The 24,369-nt window shown below is 34.5% G+C and overlaps 1 long non-coding RNA gene across 1 annotated transcript in view; it reads left to right on the top strand.

Moving 5' to 3' along the window:
* Nucleotides 1-13,825, top strand: part of LOC145716400 (uncharacterized) — a 67,141-nt gene extending 53,316 nt beyond the window's left edge. Inside the window, exon 3 of the long non-coding RNA XR_014139036.1 lies at nucleotides 12,673-13,825. This is a non-coding gene — a long non-coding RNA (uncharacterized LOC145716400). The remainder of the gene's footprint in view (nucleotides 1-12,672) is intronic.
* The last annotated feature ends 10,544 nt before the right edge of the window (nucleotides 13,826-24,369 follow it).

The raw sequence follows: 24,369 nt of genomic DNA, 5'->3' as shown, positions 1-24,369 counted from the left end.
CAGCATTTAAAAATGTAAATATGGAATATATTGTTTATGATTTATCTTTAAGGTTTTTCTTTTTTCCCTGCTTCTTAAAAGCTGTAATTTTTCATGACTCTACAGATATTCAGAAATATATGTTCACTACTAGAAAAAGAACAAAATATTTGTGATATGGTAAATACACTAGGAATTTGCTAGATGGTGCTGCAACATATATTTGTAATATTCTACTAAAAGTGTCATTTGGGAAATTTTCTTGCAATTAGAAACACATTGATATTGATATTTGGAGTCTTATGATATAGGCATTATTTTTTTAAAACAAAATTATGTTACATCCTCAGACCCTAACTAGATTCCAACCTCTATTTTTATTAAGTTTGGGCTATATTTAACAAATTACTTTTTTATATTTATAGAATATTTTAACATATAGACCAGGCTTAACAGGCCACTGAACAACAACGAAGATTATCTGTAATACTGTTTCTTGGAATACAGATAATTTTTTCAGTCATCCTAGTAGAAGCTGAATATAGTTCAAAATCAGATGATTTAATTTTAGGTGTGCTAACTCAGAACAAAGTAAAATTACTTTAAAAGGCTCAATAATCTGAAATGCAAAACTATCCATTATACGCAACCTTTCTTCTCTTAAATAAATAAATATAAATTAAGTAAATTAAAAGCAACAGAAAAAGAAATGTTTCCTTTTTTTTAAGCCAAAAATCTTTTTAACATCAACAAGGTATTCTCTGTACTATGGCTAGCAACCTTAATCATGTGTTTGTCCTGTCTAGCCTACATTCTAGGCAATGTCCTGCAAAATTAAGTTATAATCATAGCGAAGTAGTGGCCATATATATAAGGGAAAAATGGGTGACTGTATGTCAACATTAGCTAAATTGATTTCACTACAGATATTGTAATTATAATATCTTTTGAACTTCAAAGCACTGGGGATCTATATGACCTTGAAAATAAAAAGAGATAAAAACAATGAATTCCTTTTTCCTAAGCCTGAGGCTCTCAGGGTCAACCCTTTGAACAGGTTCTCAAACTAGGTATAGTGAAAAAACAACCAGATATGTCAGAAGATTAAGTAAAATATTAATTAAATTTTAATAACTGTTTACCTTGGAAAAAAGATATTGTCTCTAAACATTCTACAATATCTATCTCATAAAAATATATTCATGATGCAATAATATTAAACAATATGTATTGAATTAATAAGCAATGTAGTACTTTATAGTCGAACTAATTGGGATGACATCACACAGGTAAATACTAAGATTACGTTGTAGAATTCCCAAAACTTTAAACCCTGCTTAGTATGAGACAGAAATTTCCACACATGAGGAAATTTAAATTGCTATTCTAGAATTTTTGTACAGCAGGCTAGTTGTTATAACTCTTTTACTGAGAACAATTAGAAAAGCTAGATAATTTTTTAAATGTGTTTTAAGTCATTGGAAAGTTCACAAAGCAGCAACAAAGGTTTTGAGGGGCACAGAAGTGAGTCTGACAGTTGGCTTTTCTTATTCCTTCAAGGCAGTATGCCAATTCCTAAATAGCTAAGAAGCTGAGCAAAGCTTACTGAAGACTTATAGTTATAGAGAGACAAAAACTGAAATACAGATCCTAAGAAGAAAGAGGGCCCCTGGTAATTACTTCAGGATTTTAGTTGAGACCCCAGAAGGGTTAGCCACATTGCAGAACCATCAGAAGTAGCCTTCAAAATGAAAGTGAGGTAGAGACATGACAGGAGAAAAAACTAAGGAATTAGCATCTGCAAACCAGCACTAAAGGAAATACTAAAAGGATTGAGCAGAATATTAAAAACTCACAAGTGGCAAAATTATTAATTTACATCAGACATTTAAAAGTCGAGGGCGCATTTGTAATTTCTGGGTTAGCCATGAAAAGAAAAGTAAAAGACTGTGTAAGTAACACATTCATAAAGGATAAAGATAAAAAATAAAATAATTAAAATAGAATAACCAAAAGAAGATAGAATTCTAGAAATTAAAGATAAAACAGTTTATAAAAACAGAAAACAAAGGGGCACCTGGGTGGCTCAGTTGGTTAAGTGACTGACTCTTGATTTTGGCTCAGGTCATGATCTCAGGGTCATGAGATCAAGCCCTTCTTTGGGCTCCAATCAGCGGGGAGTTTGCTTCAAATTCTCTCTCTCCCTCTGCCCCTCCGCTCATTCGTGCTCTCTCTCTCTCTGTCTCTCAAATAAATAAATAAAATCTTAAAAAAGTAGAAAACAAAAGTAATATGGTAGATTTAAATGCAAGTACATTAGTAAGTAACTATTAGAGTTAGTCACATAGAATTGCAGGTATTCTATCTGTAAAGATGGCAATTGCATATGACTCAACCTAATGTATTAAAAAATTGAAATAAGTACTCCAACTAGAAAACAAAGATTGTCATTTTGTATGAAAAATGCAGAAGTATGCTACTTATAAGAGACACACCCTAAACATAAGAATACAGAAAGGTTTAAAGTAACGGGGTGGAAAAGCTGTGTTCTATAAACACCAAACCCAAGAAAGTTGGTACAGCTATATTGATATTAGGAAAAGTAGATTTTAAAGTAAGAAGAGTTATTAAAAATAAAAAGGGATATTTCCTAGTGTTATCTTCTGCCAGGAAAGGATAACAATTCTAAATTTGTATGCACCTAATAATAGCTTAAAATATCTAAATAAGAAGATAAATGAAAAGCAGTCAAATCTACAGTCAGGTTAGGAGAAATTCTAAGACCTCCCTCATAATTGAAAGAATATGTAGATTAAAAACATTAAAAACAATAAAAAACTTGACTGTAATGAACATTAAGAGAACATTGAACACAACTGCAAAATATTTTTTGAGTACATATGAGTCATTTAATAAAATTTACCTTTTTCTCAAACATTAATTCTCAAAGATTGAAATCACACAGTGAAATAAAATTGAACATCAATGACAAAAAAGGCAAGTAGAAAGAAATCCAAATGTTTTGATATTAAGCAATTATTTCTGGATAACCACTGGATAAAAGAAGAAATCACAGTGAAAGTTATAAAATATTTTGTAATGTAATATAAAAATCTCCCAAAATTTGTGCGATACATCTGAAATGATAATTTGAATACCAATAAATCTGGGACTTTTTGCAAATTAAGAACTTCTGAAATAATATCATTTATGAAAACTGATATAGGAAGAAATAAGAAATCTGAATAGTTGGGTCTAATTAAGGAAACAAATATGTAAATAAAATCCTTTCTCAAAAGAAAGACTTAGGCTATGTTGGTTCCAGGAATGAATATTACTGACGTTTAAGATAACACCAAATTTACAAAAACTCTTTCAGAGCATAGAAAAAGAAACACTTTCCAACTCGTGTTATAAGCTAAATAACTCTGATGTGAAAACTTGACAAAAGCACTGCAAGAACAAATCATTATACGCTAATGATACAAAATTCAGATACAAAAATTCTGAAGAAATATGCAAACAAATCCAGAGTTATATAAAAAGAAATTATATCGATAGCCAAATAGATTTACTCCCAGGATGGAAATACACACACAAACACACACACGTATGTATTTTTTATTTTTACTTATATATATATATATATGCACACATTCACACACACATATGTACGTGTCTACAGTTGCATGTATACAATTATTTCAACATTTGCTAATTTTTAACACTCATCATAATATAAGTTAACTAAGAATAGAAGGGAACTTTCCTAATCTGATAAAGGAACCTCTCATAAACCTTTTAGTGAACACCAGACTTATCATAAAATACTAAGTTTTCCCTCTGAGTTTCTACCTGAGAAGAGGATGCCTGCTCTCACCACCTATATTTAATATTGTATCAGAGTTATTATCTAGTGGAGTAAGGCAAGATAAAGAAATAAAACTGATAAAAATTGGAAAGGGAAGAAAATGCTCTTATTATTCACAACTGTATTCACTACTATGTATTCAAAAAATTTTTAGTAATTATAAGTCAGAGAATATGGCAAAGTCACTATAGTTGATCCTCATTATTTATGAATTCTCTGTTCATGAATTTTTCTACGTGTTAAAATTGATTTGTGACACCAAAATCAATGCTCATAAAATCTTCATAATGATGTGTGAACATGCACAAAGGGGTGAAAAATTTCAGTAGCCCAACATACATGTTCCCAACTGAGGTCAAACAAGGCGATATTCTACCTTCTTGTTTCAGCTCTCACACTATAAATGACAGTTCCTTTTTGTGCCACAATTTTTACACATTTTTGTGGTTTTTTGTGGGTGACTTTGCTGTTTAAAATGAGCCTCAGTGAGCTCCCACCCTATGCTCAAGAAGGCTGTGATCTGCCTTACAGAGAAGATACATGTTAGATAAACTTCATTCAGTCATGAGTTATAATGCTGCTGACTGCAAATTTAATGTTAATGAATCAACAATATATATTAAATAAGATTTCTTTAAGCAGGGGCGCCCGGGTGGCTCAGTTGTTTAAGCGACTGCCTTCAGCTCAGGTCATGATCCTGGAGTCCCTGGATCAAGTCCGGCATCGAGCTCCCTGTTCAGCAGGGAGTCTGCTTGCTTCTCCCTCTGACCCTCCCCCCTCAGGTGCTCTCTCTCTCTCTCTCTCATTCTCTCTCTCTCAAATAAATGAATGAAATCTTTAAAAAAAAATTTCTTTAAGCAGAAACATAAATAAAACAAGGTTATGTGTTAATCAGTTGATGAAAACGTGACCAGAGGCTCACGCAAATCTTACTCCCAGGGGAGCCATGGTTCAGTATTCACTAATTCAATGTTCATGGTGATTTTATGGAACATAACTACTGTGAATAATGAGAATTAATTGTATATGTAAGATCTATATACAGATCTTTAGAGTTTTTATTTTTATCAGGAACAATTAGAAGATGAAAATGTTGAGATATCATATGTAATAGTTTTAAAAATAAGGAAACCTAGGAATAATTCTAGAAAGAGATAAGTAAGACTCTACACAAAAAAGTACAATATATTATTAGGAGAGATTAAAGGAGCTACGTCTTTCCTATATTCAGCCTCATACAGACACGCATCCATAACATGCATGGAAATAAAATTTCATCCTTGTGTTTTCCTTATTACCCGTAACCTTCAAAGTCAGACTTGTCTTAAATATCTGTAGTCAAATATGGTGACAACCTTTCTGATTCAAACTTAAAGAACTTCCTTGGACAAATATACAACCCACTCGGTTTTTTCAAAACTCATCATTCCCAAATATTCTTTTGGCTGACGAGGCATTTTAATTTTTAAGATTTCCACATGAAATGCAAAATCTTTTGAGTGGGTGGAATCTGAAGCTACATTTCACTAGTACTAGTTAGGGAAGATCCTTTTGGAATGGGAGAGGGGCAGAATGGGAAAATTACAGGAGGAGGGAGATGTGTAAAAACCAGTGTTGCATAATAGTGCTTGACAAACCCTGCTCACACTCACAAAGTGCTTCCTTTTACTAAAATTTAATCTTACATTTGACAATTAAAATCCTTGCCATCCTTCTGAACCGGGAGAAATGGAGAAAAGTGATGCTTTATTAAGGCACATTTTCTTAGGGAAGTCTGTTATGAAGATCTTGCTTCTTTTCACATGGTCTAAATCTATCTCCGTTTTCCTCTGTGGCCCCATTTTGACTCCTGAATCAGCTTTACTGCTTACTGAGTCTCTTCACTCACTGCTCTTCTGAATCGTTATGGGTATTATTAATATAAAACTGTTGCTTAGTCATTTTTGGGTTTTGCACTATTTGAGACACATATTATGTTACAGACTATAGATTCCACAGTCTCAAAATAGGAAGTAACATTTTTAAATGCTATTCTTTGAGGGATATAAGTATTATAATGTATAATGTTAAGTTCTAGATGCTGAAAAAACATGCCTCTGGTCATATTTTTGAAACCCCTCAGTGGCTTCAATGTCTGAATGTTAGAAGAGAAACTGAGTCCCTATCAAGCTCAACCGTATCATATCCCGGATCAGGAAACTGAGCTTCCTCTACAAAAAAAAAAAAAAAATTGCAAAATTATAAACAAAGAACCTAGAATCTTGCCTCACTGGCAATTCTTCAAGTGCTATCTCGTGGTGAATAAGAATCATTCATTTCCCGCTCATCTTTGCCAAGTGAGTGTTTCATTGTTCAGCTGAGCTAACAGAACACATGAAGGCAAAGAGGCAATACTCAAGAGCACAGTTACTGATAAATGATTACAACAAGGACATTATAATTATTTAATTAAAATCTGCGCACGGGGAGAGATTATGAGTCTTTCAGCTTGCTACCTCATTTAGATGATACTAGTCATTAACCAATTTAGCTAGAGTCAGCGCCCAAATGTCCACATGCTTCACTTTCTCTTTGAAACCCATGCAGTCAGCAGCCGTGGCTGCATGCTCTGTGTCCCGCTGGTGGGGAGCACAGGCACCTCAATAGCTTTAGGAGACACTTGCAAGTCTTAACTACCCATAACCACCTCATAAACCTTCTCTGGGATTCTGAAGTTTTTCCTCTGAAACATAGTGCCCAGAAATTTTGGTGGCATTTACTTTTATTAAGAACTAACTGAAACTTTTGCTAAAGAATAGAAATCAATAGAATACAGGCTTGATGAAGCGCTCTCGAAAAAGGTTTCTTTTCTGATGTATTGAAACCACTTGTTTTAAAGGAGGAGGGGTTCATCTATATGGCAATCCTACACCATCTACCCCAAAGACAACTCTATTTTTTTTCTAATTTTTATTTATTTGACAGAGAGATAGAGAGAGAGCACAAGTAGGCAGAGCAGCAGTCAGAGGGAGAGGAGAAGCAGGCTCTCCCCTGAGCAGGGAGCCCGACACGGGGCTCGATCCCAGGACCCTGGGATCATGACCTGAGCCGAAGGCAATCTTTTAACCAACTGAGCCACCCAGGCGCCCCCCCAAAGACAAAGTACCCCAGGGTACTAATATTTCAATCTCCACATAGAAATTAAAGTCCCTGTTCTTCAGGTGTTTCCTTTTTGAATATATAGAGAGAGAGAGAAAGAAAAGGCTACTACACTATTACTACAGAAGAGACTGTTGGGACAAAGGAAATAACAGAGAGAAGCACTGATCTTAATTTAATGGGGTCTCTCACTCTCTCTCTCTCACTCTCTCTCTCATACACACACTTTATTTATTTTGCTTTTACCTTGATAAGTCATTTATTTTACTCTGCTGTGGCCCAGTTCTGCAGATTCACCTAGTTTCTAAAAATGTAACAAATTACTCTATTTCTGAAATCAGCTTGAAGTAGGACATCTTGGCAAATCAATACAGTCCCACAGACCTCAGTACTTAAGAAAAATAAGACAACTTAAACTATGGTGAAGTAAAAATTTTAATAAAAATAAAATATGTGATACCTGGACCCTGGGCCACTTCCTTGAAAGTCTAATATGATATAGCTACCCAAACTGGTGAGTCTTCTCTGGGAATTAGAGAACTAACAACATTTTTTACATTTTATGTAATCTAAAGAAGCTGTGTAAAAGAGGCTTCTGGTCTTTCAATGCCTCCCCCAAAATACAAATTTTGGAAATACTAAATGGTAGCAATATGGTAGAACACAAAGAAAACCAAATCCACAAATACCCTCTTGAAGGAATTCCTTTACCTAATCCACTTCTTTGACATAGGAGATGACTGCTACTCAATATAGGAGAAATGAGACCTGGACTAAGTAGAAAAGGGCAGACTAGACAACTTTGAGGATTAGTTTTATCTGTATTAACTACTCACTGATATGTAGGTTCATGTGTTTTTTCTTATAAATTACTTCTTATAAAAAAAAACCTACTTTCCCTTTTACTCAACTTAAATACATAGTCTGCTACATTAACTCTTCCTGCTTCTAGGGACCAGTCTACTTTCTGTCTCAGGGCTTTAACCATTGCTCTTCCATCTACCTGGAATGTTCCCTTTTTTTATGGATCTTTACATTTCTAGCTCCTTTTTGTGTGCTATTAGCTTAAATATCACCTCCTCAGAGAGGTCATCCCTTATCACTCTTAAAATAGGCAAGCATTTGTTATTCTTCATCCTAACATCTACTTTTTGTTATCTTCATAGTACTCATCAGTATTTTTAATTACATAACTATTCCTTTGATTACTCATATATAGACCGTTTCTGTAGACTATCACCTCCATGAATAGAAGTGCCATGTTGGCCTCATCCACTGTTACAGTCCCATTGTCTGGCACAGTGCATGAATGAATGAATCCCCAATCAGCTTGGAAGTAATAAATAGAAAGTTTCATTTAAATAACTTTGCTTCTTCTTTTATCTTCCCTTTTTATCTAAGCTGGTTAAATTATTGACTAGTGGTTGAATATGGTTGACAAGTATTGTCTAGACCTTTGTGCATTATTACCATGTAATTTTTACCTTTATTCCTACAACATGTTTTGTTTATTTTGACTTTTTGGTATTTTTCTCTATTGAATCCCATTCTGTTTATTTTTGACCAACTTCGGTAATTGAATAGTATTAAAATTTGAAATCTAGCTCATAAAATGATATTAAAATATGCTATTTTAAATTTCCTTCATTTTTCTTTTCTTTTTTTTTATCTCATTGGGATCTTGATTTCTATCATTTACAGATAGTTCCCCCAAAGAAACCCTCAATTCATCTTCTAGCTCAAGATTATCAAGTCAGTCACTATAGAATCAATCCATCCATACTTAGAAGATTACTTCACTGATAAATGAAACTAAAACAGTATTCTAGTAATTAGTCTGTCATTCGGGGGGGTTCACTAGATTTCTTCCTTTGTTAAAGTAGGCATATATCATTTTTTCTAATGATAAACATTAAGGTTTTCCTAAATTGATTTGTTTGCCTATTGTATAATAACATTACAATTCTACCCTGGGTAAATTTTTTTATCACATATATAAAATAATGAACAAGACTTGAACAATATTTTTGCTTATGCTGAATTAAAGTTACATGTCATTCTACCTGAAGCAAAGTATTATGAAGTATTAAAACTGTGGTTGGCCAAATTGTGACAGTTCAATATATTATATTGTTCCTGGGATTGGAATGACTAAGTTATTTGCAAAAAGACTGTTTGTATCACAAGGTCTGCTACAGTTTTATTTTCCTTTTTATATTATTGTAATTTAATTATGAGTATATTAACACTATTCCCTGGCATTTATTTTCTTTTACTACTCCATGTAAGCTATGGCTAAAACCTCTCAGAACTCTTAAACCACGAAGTTGATTATATACTGTTACTTTCAATACTATGGGTATAAAAGTTGTTGCTATCTTTATCATGGAATGAGGAGCAACTGGGCAAGTTGAGACAGCAGGGCAACTTATCCAGTGTCTATGGGTTGGGTATTATAATGTAACTGTGAAATCTTGTTTGGAGTTTCATCCATTCCTGGAGTGGGTATGAGAGGACTATTTATACATAAGAACAAGAATTATTTTGGAGCCAAATATAAACAGTTTTCCAATTCTCCACTATTTGAAATTTCTCGCATATCTCCTAGTCTGAGACATAGATATTTATGTTTGTTTGAGTGTCTTATTTTATAATTTTGATTAAAGCATTAATGAAGATCCCTCCAAAATCACTACAAATAGTAAAACATAGAAAACTTGCTAGAAAGTCAAACATCCCAATTTTACCCTGCATGTATTTCTGTGTTGTTTTATTTTCTTATCTCTGCAAATGGTGATCATCATGAGAGAAGTGATTTTTTTTCTCATTACTTTTGTGTACTTCTGAAGTTTCTACTCTGAGGCGTAGACCTGGTAAGTATTCATTCAACATTTGTGGGGAAAAATGTATTAAAACTCCTTCTGTTATGAATGACCAACTTTAAAAATGCATAAGATATTAAATAATCTGACATTCTTAAGGTAAAAACTCATTAAAGCTATTGAGACTCTGTAAAAATCAGGGTATAAACCCAAATTTTGTTGAGTTTCCAATCTGAACTACTTGTTTAATAGAAAGAGGTTTTCCCCTCCAGACAACCTATTCAGAACAGATACCCATTTCTGAAATAGCACCATTTTGAAAACCTGTGACGTTAGACTCGATATCATGCAAGAGATTAACTGAGCCAGAAAGAAAAAGTTCCCATCCTCTTAAAAACCTTTAACATAAATAAGCAGCAGAAATAGCTGCAAAAAAAAAAATGTAGCTAATAACACAATCTCTTACAGATGAACTAGCATTACAGTTTCTGAAATATCACTGTGAAGTTTTGCTTCTCAACTTGAGGTTGACTCTCTTTATTAATGTAACCTCTTGGGGGATGATATTACATCACCTTGTACGTGCGATCTGCACATGGTTGTTAAAGACCTTTAAATCTAATGTGCACTGACCTCTTGAACATTTGCTCTCACTGGTGGTTTCCAATTTCTTCTATATCAAATGGTGACCTTAACATTCTAACTCATGGATATAACTATTAGAATTGAGCTGACATGATAAATGACTGTTCTTGCCATCCTGGTCATATTTTTATTTTTCAGAGATTCAGTTGATAGTTTGGTCTTTTCAGTTTGCCTTTTATTTATCCTGAATAATGGCCATTTCATTGTTAATTTGCCTCCCCCTACAGAAGAAAAAGAAATACTCAAATAATTTCGTTAGCAAATATAATCTCTGCAATTCATGGTTTGATATTATTGATCAACTTATTTGATTTTTTTCAAAATTAATCTAAGAACAGTATATGCAACCATGTCTACTCACGATTATTTAAAAATCTGTTATCTTCCACATTTGCAAATTTCATCATTTACTCTATCCTGCCCAGTCCTATAGTTCTCACAATTATGTAGTTATTTTTAAAAGCTTTTATGATTTAGGTGACTTTCAAATTTTTCTGTAGCCCTAACTCACCATTGGTTAGTTTCCACAGTTTATCCCTCCATTGATGTTTATCTTCCTGCTACCTGATACTAAATATGTCTGAACCCAAATTTACTCACTCTAGGCATTGTCATCACCAAACTGTCCGTCATTGATTATCATCAATGGCGGAACAGCCCTGTCCCAGCTTGGCAACAACAAATTGAGACTCATCCTTAAGTTATGTCCACATAAATTATCTGTACAACATGAAAGATTATTCTTCACTTACCAAGGTTTTAGCAACTCCAATTAACATATAATGGTTAGCCTAGATATTCATCAATTGGCTTAACTGAATTTGTAGCTATCTGATTGCCTAAATAAACTTGATATATAACTGCAGTATAGTCAGATAAGAATTTTTAACGTTAATGAGGATTTGTTAAATGGACAATAATAATTCCATTATTTAAACACTAAAAGGTTAAATGCTACAGTCAAAAATTAAACTAAGCCATTTCTTGAATTATTAATCTGTTTCCACTTAGGTGTCCTCTTTAGAATGTTTTATAATCTCAAACACTCTGACTGTTTTATGATTGTTAAATTTTTACTGAAGGGGTTAAAGCATTTTCTGTCTAATACACCTCCAAAAATAACCTTGTCTAACTTGACAAACATGGTCCAATATATATTTAAGCTATTTTGAAAATAATGGAAAAATCTTATTAATAACTGTTTTCTCTTGTGGGGTGTGGTGAATAGTAATTTAGGGCAGGTGAGAGCAAAGCAATTTAACATTTCCCTTGTTAGTTCCTTTGACCTACAAGTTTGGAGGTCTCTGCAACACCCTTGAGCTTTTTCCACAGGATAAAGTAATAGTTGCTAAGACTTAGCCAAAAAAATTCTCTGTTTTGCTGTTAGGTTCTGCCTCTATCTTGTTCAGGTATTTATTTCTTGTATTATTTCTGTCTCCAAGAAGAGACAAAAAAAGTATGTGTATGTGTGTGTGCATTGCTTATATATATTATATATGGTGTATACAGTTGACCCTTAAACAACACGGGTTTGAACTCCATATGTCCACTTATATGTGGATGTTTTTCAATAAATGCAGTACAGTACTGTAAGTGTATATTACCTTTCTTATTATTTTCTTAATAATGTTTTTCTTTTCTCTAGCTTACTTTGTTAGAAGAATACAGTATATAATACATATACAAAATATGTGTTAATTAACTATTCATGTTACTGGTAAGTCTTCAGGTCAATAGTAGGCTATTAAGTTTTGGTGAGTCAAATGTTATACATGGATTTTCAACTGTGCTGGTGGGTCAGTTCTCATAAGCCCTGTATTATCCAACTGTATTATATTATAGGAGAGCATATATCCATATTATATGTTTCTTTCCACATAAATTGTCTCTTTGCTAAAGTTGATATTGTTCAGGGAATGATGCCCTCTAACCTGATCTTGTATAATGATCCATGTGTCTGATGAGTTAGGAATATATATTGCCTTTATTTTAAACAGTATGGCCATTGGCTTTAACCCATTTATGGAATCACCTCTTACAATTGTCTTTAATTTCTGTCTTGCTCTTCAACCAGATCAAAAGAATAAATTCATGCAACCAAGTAAATGACTACTAAAAATTACTTATTGAAGTAAACGATTACATTTAGGGCTTCTCTGAATCCTTTTATGTTCTGGGTTTGTGGGTGACTGCATTTTTTTTTTTTTTTTTTTAAAGATTTCACTCATCCATTTGACAGAGAGAGACACAGTGAGAGCAGGAACACAAGCAGGGGGAGTGGGAGAGGGAGAAGCAGGCCTCCCGCGGAGCAGGGAGCCCGACGCGGGACTCGATCCCAGGACCCCGGATCATGACCCGAGCCGAAGGCAGACGCCCAACGACTGAGCCACCCAGGCGCCCGGTGACTGCATATTTTTGCAATTCAGAGCAAATGCCAAATCAAAACATTGTCCAGTAAAAAGTGCTCAGAGCTATGAGTCAGCAAACCTAGAGTGCAATTTTAACTCTACCATTATCTAACTGTGAATTTTGATAATCCTTGAAATTTCCTGGATTTCATTTTCTTTGTTTGTAACATGAAGCAGTTAGATTATCTAAAATTTCCTGCTTTCCAAAAGTTCTATGGTTGAGAAAATTGTAAGCAGAATTGAGAAAAAGTAGTTTGACTTCAGTAAATTTCCATTCTCAATTTCACCTTTCCTCCCTCCGGAGGTGCCAGGTGTACTCATGCTGCCCAAGGCCTCCTGAACACGGAAATTACCTGCCTGACTCCTAACAAGTTTGAGCTGGTGACTTCTGAGCCTAGCCATTGTCTGCTTTATTTCAAAATAATGCCGACTTCCAATAAATGCAACCTGAGATGAAAGCAAAATCCTAATATCTTATCTTTATCATCTTCTACTCCTTGATCTATCTCACCAGCTCAGGAGTGTTGTACAATAATATTATCTACTAGTATAGAAAACTGCCATTTTCATATATTTCAGTGGCAGTTTTAATTAGTACAGTTTTTATACAAAGTAAATTGGTAATAAGCACCAAGAGACTTCCAATTTTTTCGTAATCATTGACCCACAGATTCAACATCTAAGACATTGTTTTCAAGAAATATTAGGAGGGACACATAAAGATATAAATACAGCACTATTCCTAGGAAGGTGAGGGGTAAATTAAAAACAATAGAAATATCCAAAATATGACATCTATTAAATAAATTATGAGGACCTCTGTAATGGAATATTATATAGCCATAAAAATCATGGTTTAAAGAATAATAATATGGCAAAAAGGTGACTGATTAATCAGTATAATTTCTAATTGGGAAAATTCAGGGAAGAATGTAAAAATAAAAATATCTGGATTCCCACTGCTCAAGAGTATTATTGTTTACACATTTGTGAACTTCTCCTGTCTCTATTAAAACCAAATGTTGCTTTGTAATGTGAACAACAGCAAAATCAAACAAAAAAAACCCTCATTTTAAAGGACTTTTCTTTGCCAATGGCCACATGTTAAGAAGAGACCAAGATATGTGTTTGTGTGTGTGTGTGTGTGTGTGTGTGTGTGTATTGAGGCATTAAAAACCAGGGATATTGATTCACAGAGAGGGTTTATATACATGTAAATGTAAAAATCATATAGACCCATGGAGCCTTCAACAATATTGCAGTTTCTCCCTCTGAGCAGGGTTTTTTCAACATCAGCAGATAATTACTTCAGGGAGGGATTTCTCTGTATATTGTAAGATGTTTAGTAGTATCCCTGACCTCTCTCTGATAGATGCCACTACTAATTCTCCCCTCACCAATTTGTGATGACCAAAAATTCTTGCCAGATGTCACCAGATTTCTCTTGGGAAGGCAGTATTGTTACTTCTTGAGAACCACTGCTCTAAAGCTATATTCTCCCAGACTGTGTCTTTTAAGCAGCAAACAAGATATATCATTAGATTGTTTTTAATAGTTAGGAAAAGTGGAAGATCCAGATAAAGTCATTGTTGGGAAAAATTGCCACATACTCCTGACTCCTAAGTGCTGATTTGTTGTTGTTTTTGTTGTTTAAATGTTTCCAAGAACTGGCACAGTCTCCTAGGGTATGGCTCCCTCGTGCAGCAGCTGGGACAGGACAGGTCACAAACTTCTGATCCCCAGTACTCTCTTTCAGTCTTTAGCATCTGACAAACAGGCATAGTCTCAAACATTATTTTTATACCTCTAGATCTACCCCATCATTAGTCCATGAGAAATGGAACTGCCACAGCCTCACCAATATCTCCCTGGCTTGGAGGGGTAGGGATGCCTCGATACTGTTCCCCATGAACTCTACTGACACCATGGGGGGATGGAGGGACCTCGTTACTGCTGGGCAATGGTGAATGGCCTGACTCTCCACTAGGCTTCTTTTGATACCATGCCAGGGAGGATGAGAAGGGCACCAAGTTATGCCAGTGACGGTGGAAGTCCCACATGGTCTCCACTGACTCCACAGGGGTCCGCCTCATCCTTGATAGCAGTCAAATTCCTGACTCCCTCCCTGGCCTTCTCCAACACTACCCTAGTTGGGGAGGGGTTGGGACACCTCATTAAGACTTGGCATGGGTGGGGGGCGCCTGGGTGGCTCAGTTGGTTAAGCGACTGCCTTCGGCTCAGGTCATGATCCTGGAGTCCCGGGATCGAGTCCCGCATCGGACTCCCTGCTCTGCTTCTCCCTCTGATCCTCCCCCCTCTCATGCTCTCTCTCTCTGTCTCATTCTCTCTCTCAAATAAATAAATAAAATCTTAAAAAAAAAGACTTGGCATGGGTGGAATTCTAGGCTCCCCACATGGCCTTTGCTAGTGTAGGTGGAAATGGAGCTACTATTTTATAAGTGGTGTTTAGCTGGAGTAGAGCAGCTATTTACTAAAAGCTTTCTATCTTGTCAGGCTGCCCCTTCCCTCATCATTGGCTAGAGAGAGCAGGCTTTCCTTGGGACTATTTTTGTCTTCATCCTTTGGCATTTCCAGGTTGTCTGCTAATTCAGCTCCAGATCTGGGAAAAATGAAGTAAAAACATATGTACTTATACAATGTATAGTTTCCCCAAATCATCTATTTCATTGACATTTTCAAAGTTATTAGCATAAGAAGGAACAAAGAAATATCTTGATTTTAATCTTTTACATATCTGCAAATTCTTCACTTTTAATTTGTGCTCTTGTATTTTCCTGAGGTCAAGAAAAAATTTTGCACCTAGGCCACACAGAAGGTCTAGAATATTGTTTTGAATTGATGTATATTATTGCTCTTTTAGAATAGTATTATAAGGAAAGGTAAAATTACAATTAGACAGCTCAAGATTGGGACTGCTCATTAATCCCACATGGGTCTTATTTTCATCTTCTCAGATAGAGATGAAATATCTATCCTACAGTTTTGTAATGAAGCTGAAATAAAATTAAACAAATAATTAACACAACTTCTGGCTTTTAGGAGGTGCTTGATACATGCTAGATTTTAGTTGTTGCTGGGAGGAAAAAGTTTTCCTCAACCCTCAGGGTTCCTGGTCAGGTTTGAAAATTAAACTGACAAAGACAGATTAACAGGAAAAAAGCATGTACATATGATTACATGATACAGGAGCCTTCATAAGGAAATGAAGCCCCAAAGAAACAGACCTGTATTTTTATGCTAGGTTTTATGGAGAGTGGAGTTTGATAGCAATATGATAGGTAAAGGAGTATGAGGTAACTGTAGTAAATTGGGGGAAATTTAGCAAGTCCTGTCGTTAAGATTCTTCTTGGTGTCCCTTTGTCTTTGGAGAAAAGGATGCTCCTTTCCTTTGTATATACAAGGGCACCTCTCACAGGAGGATTTTATTACCTATTTAAGGGAAGAGGACAATATGGGTAGGTCAGAGTGACTTTTCTGCTTCTGCCATATTCTCAAACTCCTTCAGCTTAGTTTATTCATATTTTGGGTAGCATGTCCTACACCCCATCACTATTAGAATATAATGAATAATTATATTGATGGTGACATTCTTTATCTTTTCAAATTTATTAGTATAATATTCTAATTTTAATTTATGTTCTCAATAAATTTGTTTTGAATACTATGTAATATTTAATATTAAATTATTTAAATATTAAATTAATTATTTAAATATTGATGTTAATTAGTAAGGAAGTTTCCCAATAAAGTAATTTCTCAAAAAGAATGCAAGCCAAAGTAAAGAAATTCATGACATTCAGCTTAGTGAGAGGTTATTCATTTTCTTATATGTCCATCCTCTTCTGTGTAAAATGGACCCTATTATGCTCTTGTTATCTTTACACACCCCATGTTTAATCCCCAGCTCTTTATGCTCTCTCCTGTGATCCTGTTCCCCCGGTCTATGCTTTAGTAGGCTACATCCATAAGAATTTTCAATATTAGAACACAAAAACAACATGGAAATTTGGGGCTTGGTGATCAGTGATGAAATAAGAGGTTCAGCTATTTTAAAGAGTCTGAAAACCACTTGACTCAATATTTATTTTTTCAGTCTAGGTCTTGCCCTGCTACCTAATTGGTTGGACACAGAATCTGATTAGAAACAAAACAGACAACACAGACAAGAAAATCCAAGAATTCCATAGATTTACATGTCAGTGGGAAAAATAAATGGTAAATAAATTGGGATAAGAATGATAAAGTAAAGTATGCAAGGAGTATAGTTGGAGAGTACAAACTGTACACTTTACCTAAGTATAGCGTAAATGTAGAAAAGTGTACCAATTATAAGTGCCCAGCTTAATGTATTTCACAATGTGAACACATTTATATAACCATCATCTAGATTAAGAAGCAGACCATTAGGAGAGCTCCATGGCGCTTTCCAGACACTGCCCACACCTGCTCCAAGGGTAATCTATTCTATGTTCATTCTGAAGCTCCATAACACTGGCAAGAGCTATATGCCATGACTTTTGGAAGAAGAGACCATTCTATTTGAAATCCAACATGAGATAAGATTTCCTCATTTTATGAATGCCATAATGTTTTTCCTATTATAAAGCAGCATTAAAATCCCCACACTCCATTCTCTCAAAAAAATCTTAAGATTAACCATATCATAGCCACTGTGAAGACACAGTTTTAACTAAGTTCCAGGTATGTTATGTAATCACAAAATGACCCAATAAAATAGGGACTATTTATAATTATCCCACATTTATTGTTGAGGAAACTGAGGATAAATTAATTGGCCAAAGTCTGTTTTAACAAGTAACAAAGTTGGGATTAGAATGCAAATTAATGATTCTAATGTGTAAATTCTTAACCACAAATTTATTCTCACACTCTCACGCAGATACCAATAATATGTGTGATATTATTCAAATTCTCTCCTCTGTTTTGCCTCAGTTGTTTCACATTCGGTGGCTCATTGTAAAAATTGCTTCCATCATTTCGTCCTTTTAAAGTTAAGTTAAATGTAGAGGCAAAGATAAAAAAGAAAGCTGTTAGAAAAGATGTGCTCAGTAAAATCAAATACTCTGGAAGTTTTCATGAAGACTTCTACTTTAGATGATGGACTACATCCATGATTTTGAACTCTTAAGATCATAAAAACTTCCTCTTAGATATGGTGCTTGGCTTCAGGAATAATCCTTGCATGAGAAGGTCATGTATTGTAGCTTCTGAAATATTTTCAAGCTTTGTAATTAATAAAGGTTTTTTGGAATTAAATAATTAAGTCTTCATGGGGTACTTATTTATATTTAAATGTTTAAAATCAAAGTACTTTTAACATGTGACCATCTTTTAATCTATGAAGGTAGGAGTTTCAGAGATTAGGTTATGGCATAAACAATGTTCCGTAATAGTAAATAAATTCATATGAAGAAAAATTAATTAAGATTTTACCTTTTTAACTTTTTACCTAGTATTGCACTTGTAGGAGATATAATATATTGTTACTCTAGTAAATAACTAAATGTCCCTACAGTTCAAGTGTAACGTAACAGGTTGATGATGAAATAGATTTATTCTATGAGATAAAACTCTCATATTATTCCTGATCCATTAATACACAATTCTTTGTGCCTTAGATTTACTCAGTCTTCAGACAAGAAGAAAAGCTTATTAAAATTAATTTTTCCCTTAAGACTTATTCTGGATTTTCACATACATTGCACAAGTGAAATGGCTTTTAAAAACTCATGCTTTTTGTCATCCTAATTGTTTTACACATCTTGGCAACTTTCCACACCCTACATAAAACAGGGGTTCATTAGGAGTCATTAAAAGAAAATATTTTTCTTGTAAATGCATTAGAGAATTTGCACATTATTTTATGCCATTTTCAGAAGCTATGTAAATTGTGACTAATCATGAAGCAAACAGGGTCACTTAACAATAATGTAGGAAAGAGTCTCTCAGCAACAGCATTTCAGAAATGAGAACTTGATGGGATTTGGAAATTGAACCATTATTACCTGTTGATGTTTAGTATTATGTTTTTATTTGATCATTTTTTGTTAAGTGATTAGTGATATTTTTATATATTCTTAGGTATTACAAGAAGAAAATAAACATAAGGAAAATGAATAATAAAATCAAAATCAGAGGTGAAAATTGTATTCTTAGTTTACTTTTACCAAATGATTTCTTACAGAAAGAACATAGATATGAAGTGAGATAGAGGCAGGGGGGTAGGTAAGGTAAATTTAGCAAACATATGCAGTTTAGGTGGTGAGATGTTGATGAGGAAGAAAAAAGACAGGCCTATATTTCAGTATTACCAACATATAAGTCATATGAATGAACAAATCTGATTTTACAGCCACTTTATAGAGGATCCAGGAGTAGTGTTATTTTTAGATCCTTAAGAACAAGGAAAAATAACCAAATCATTGCCATTTAAATGATGTGCATATATGAAGAGCAAATAAAAAGCATTCTCTAACTTTATTTCTCAGAGCAACTTGTATTTCTGAGTCATATGCAATTGCACACATGCTTAGGTCCTAAATAAATAGGTTGTTAAAATCATGTAGTGAACTTTACATTCTAACTGTGCCTGCATATCTCCAGGGTAAGCTAGGCAATAAACCTGATCCCAACATATAAGAGAGCCAATGTAGCCTCATCTCCCCCCTTTTTGACATTTTTATAACCATCCTCTACTTATCAAAACTAAGAAATTGCCATTGATATAAAACTATTAACTAAACTACCGACTTTATTCAGATTTCTCCCAGTTTCCCACTCATGTCTTTTTCTGTTGCAGGATCTAGTTCAGGTACAATACCACACTGTATTTAGTCTAACACCTCCTTAGTCTCCTTTTGAGGAGTACTTGTCTAGTATTTATAGGATGCCTCTCAATTTGGGTTTGTCTGACGTTTTTCTCATGACTAGGGTAAGGTTTTTGGATTTGGGGGATGAATAGCACAGATGTGCCCTTCTCATTCAATCTTATGAGACCAACTCCTCCTTTTAAAATTTACTTTAATTTGGTTTCCATGGGAAGGTTATTTGTGTCATGCAATTTGCTAGTTATGCAAGCTATAGTCATGTGCTTGACCTTTCTTGCCTAATAAGAGTAACTGAAAAAGTTGGAAGGAGTCAAGACAATTTTGTGGATCAACCAGAATATCCACAGGATCTAAGAAATTATGAAAATAGTTTTTAAGAAAGCCAGAGTCATTTTATGGCCCCTGCATCAGGAAAAAGGCTATGATTAATTTTTTGTAAAGTTGGACTGATAGTGAGGATCATGTCCAAAGACATGTTATATTCTTCATTGGCTGAAAATCTGCTTTGTTACTTTTTGTTTACAAATCAGCCTTGGGTTTCACATAATTTGATTACACAGGAATACTTTGGAGCCAGACTGCTTGGGTTTACATTCTTGGCCCTCCCCTTGTAGTTGCCAAGTCACTGTCCCTTGCTACATAATTTGAGTAAATGCACACAGAGCCCTAACACAACAACACCTGGCACGCAGTAAGTATTCAATAAACATTAACTACTATCATTATTATTCAAAGCTACAAGACTTTATTAGTAAATACTTTGTATCACATTTTAGTGTGGACAAATAAGGCATAGAACTTTTTTAAGGGGGAAGGAGCATTATACAAATAAAAGTATTCTTAAATAGTTTGCCTAGCCTTTTTGTTTATATCATCCATTATATGTATTTCTCTATATTCCACAATTAAATTCCTAGTTCCCTATTTAAGATTGAGTTCATATTTATTTTTCCAAATACATCCTTCTTTCAGTTCTCATTTATTTTACCAACATTCACATCATGTTTAGTTTTCAGATATCTGGCCTCTTGATGCCTAAACTTTCCCTGTTAATATTGACTTTTAAATTCAAAAGTTGGCTTAAAAATCTGGGGAATTTTATATGTATTTCTGGTACACCAGAGCAGTTAAAGCTATTTATTTAGCACTCTTAGTTTATTTAGCAATCTACACTACTAATAAAGATGGGAAAGCAAAATGTAAATAAACTCATTAAGAGTTTGCAGAATGGAATGTGAAGCACTGTTTACATAAATAAACAAATAGTGAGTGTCTAATCATTTCTTTATGATCTGATTTGCCTGGTTTTGTTTGCGTACGTAGGATGACCTTCTAGGTAAGATTGCTCTTTGCTTTTCTGAATCAGAGATCCTGGAGGCCGTATGAAATAACTCTATAACAAATGTATACTCCCATGAAAATTCAGTTTCACAGTCTTCACTGTGATGAAAGTATATCCAGTATATGATATAAACACCTCTTCATTAAATGAAGGAGTTTCTTTTCACTCATTCATGTGTGAATTCTGTGACTCCTATTGACAATGATCAGAAGAACAAAGATAAAGCTGTTCTTGAAGCTCTTGCAGAAAATAAAAAAAGGGCTTTCTCAGCCGTCTCTACCAAATCCCTCATCAAGTCTCATTGGCTCAAATTGAGTCACATGCCCATTCCTTGCTCACTGCTCAAGGGGATGCATCGCCTAGAGCTGGCATTGGTCCAGCTTGTCCTGACACAGGTCAGCTGAAAGGCAGAGGACAAAAGGTGAAACCTATGAGCTCTGTTAAGAAGAAGGACAGAGAATGGATGATAAATAGGCAATTAAAAATGCATATTAAGGTAAAAATTTGGATATATGTTAAACATACATCCCTATGCTATTTATTAGTGTGAGTAAGAGAAAGTTTCTGACCTAATGAACTTATATTCATTGGCGAATACAGGCAATCAAATTAAGATAATTTTAATATTTAATATGTGCAATGAAAAAACTGAAACAAGGTAATGGGAGATGATCATTTGGGAAGTGGCCTCTCCGAGATGGTGATGTTTTAGTCAATACTGGAATGGTCAAAAGAGGCAGCCAGGTGAAGACCTGTGGAAAGAATCTTCCATTTCAGAGAGAAAAGCAAGTGCAAATTCCCAGAGACAAGCTTGGCCTTTTCAAGTGAAAGAAGACTGGCAGAGCTAGAACATCATGAAGGAGGTAAGAGATCGGGACTGAGAAGTCATTGGGACTAGCTCATGTCCAGGTCATAATGAAAAGTTTGGATTTCATTCTACTTGAACTGGAAAGCCACTGGGGTTGGATTTCTGAAGAGAAAATAGAAAGGCATCAAAGGGAAGTAAAGCTTTCTGATGGTTGTCTCACAATTTCACCTGTATTCATTTGTATTTCCCAAATCAGCTGATCTCTTTGACCTTGAAGTTTGAGACCAATCATCTGAGTAACCCAAATATTTTTCTGATTTTCTGCAGAAATGATTCGTTAATTTTTCACATGCAGTGATTCTATAAAATGGGTCACTTTCTAATTTGAGAAGACCCGTACAATTTTACAACTGTTCTATATGGAAGTTGGGCTTTATTGCAGAATTACTGAGGTAGTCAAAATATCTGGACTGGCTGGGAAGCATTTTAAATGAGCAAATTTGTCAAGGTGTGTACCACAAGTCAGAAGCAACTGCTATTCACTCAACAGTCTAAACTGTCAACTCCATCCTCCTCCTGCATAAAAATAAACATTTTCTCCACAACAAAGGCTTTTTATAAAAGCAATAAAACAACTCAAGGAAGCATTGTTATCATGAGCTAATCACACCCTTGGGGAATTAGAGGCACTTAGGGGCACCCAGTGCCTCACAGCACCTGAGGGCTGTGATTATCTCCTGATAACCTCCCGGTCTGTCAGACCTTGTTGGTTAATTAGATAATATTCAACTTGGTAATAGTGTATTTGAAGATTCTTTTGGAAGTTGCATAAACAAGCACAATTTATAAAACACATACATACATGCACACACATATCAGCAAAAAATTGGATAATTATCATTTACTCCAAATGAACCCAAGTTTTAAATAACTATATAATATATTTATATTTGTATTTATAAAATAGAGTCCAAGAACTAAAAACCCTGAGGTGCTACTTTAACAATGAGTAATTCTGATGAGTTCGACCCAGGAAATCTTTTAGAGAAACTAGCTAAAATTATATAATGTAGTTTATTTGCAATCAATAAATGGTTGTGACACTTCAATCCCTTTTACAACATTTAGTTGCCCATTGTTTAATAAAGAATTGGGGCAGAATTATAAACAGATATTGCTAATGATAAACCCAGGCATAAACATATACATTTAATTTGGAAAAGTTTGTCATAATAAGGCTTATGTTAGGGTGATGGAGAAAAACTTAGAAATAAACTTGAATATTGACAGTTATTTGGCAGTTCAAATGTTTTAATTAGTTTAAATATTTAAAGAAAAAAATATTTCTTTCTTATTTATATTCCCAGCATAGTGGGAATTCATTCATAGTGTCTATGAATCTCACAGATCGTGGTATTACATTAATAAATGAGTGACCTTTTTTAATAAAAGATGCCATATAACTGAAAATATTTTATAGTACTATCACTTTTCACAACTACCAGAAAATTAAGAAACAGGATTCAAAAGTTTAATTTTGCTTTTTTGGGTTTCTTACATAATTAAATAAGAATGGAGTAGATGGACCTGAAGAATAGTAATTCAAGGTAGAGTTTAAGTTTTGGAAACTTAATAAGTTTATAATGTGGTATGCTAAGAGGTACACTAACAAAGGATGATGGGACTTTAAGGGGAACATCAGGAATCTAGGATAAGTAGTCTAAGGATGGATAAAAGAGATAAATTAGAATGAATTTATGAGGGAGATGATAGAATTTTTTCCTCTTGGCATTATTAAAATGCCAACAAACAAAGCAAGATTTATTGAGTCACCACTATATGCCAAGTGCCATTACCACCTGATTGTGTATAGGAGTCAAAAATCAAATAAGGTAGAGCCCTTGCTCTCAAAGAATTTATCTTTTTTGTTCTACACAAAATGTCTCATATGCTTGAACTTAGTAGATATTTATATAAGTCAATACAAATAATCAAATTAGTCCAAGATTCCAATACCCATCCATCAAAATCACCAAGAAGCATTTAATTTTATTTTTTAAAATTTTTTATTGTTATGTTAATCACCATACATTACATCATTCGTTTTTGATGTAGTGTTCCATGATTCATTGTTGGCATGTAACACCCAGTGCTCCATGCAGAATGTGCCCTCCTCAATACCCACCACCAGGCTAACCCATCCTCCCACCCCCCTCCCCTCTACTACCCTCAGTTTGTTTCTCAGAGTCCATCGTCTCTCATGGTTCGTCTACCCTCCGATTTCCCCCCCTTCATTCTTCCCCTCCTGCTATCTTCTTCTTTTTTTTCTTAATATATATTGCATTATTTGTTTCAGAGGTACAGATCTGAGATTCAACAGTCTTGCACAATTCACAGCGCTCACCATAGCACATACCCTCCCCAATGTCTATCACCCAGCCACCCCATCCCTCCCACCCACCCCCCCCACTCCAGCAACCCTCAGTT

This window comes from Leptonychotes weddellii, chromosome 12 (assembly GCF_054177405.1).
Source record: "Leptonychotes weddellii isolate Sample4059 chromosome 12, ASM5417740v2, whole genome shotgun sequence".
Classification (NCBI taxonomy): domain Eukaryota; kingdom Metazoa; phylum Chordata; class Mammalia; order Carnivora; family Phocidae; genus Leptonychotes; species Leptonychotes weddellii.
The sequence above is the reverse complement of the archived record's forward strand: the minus strand, read 5'-3'. Positions and strand labels throughout refer to the sequence as shown.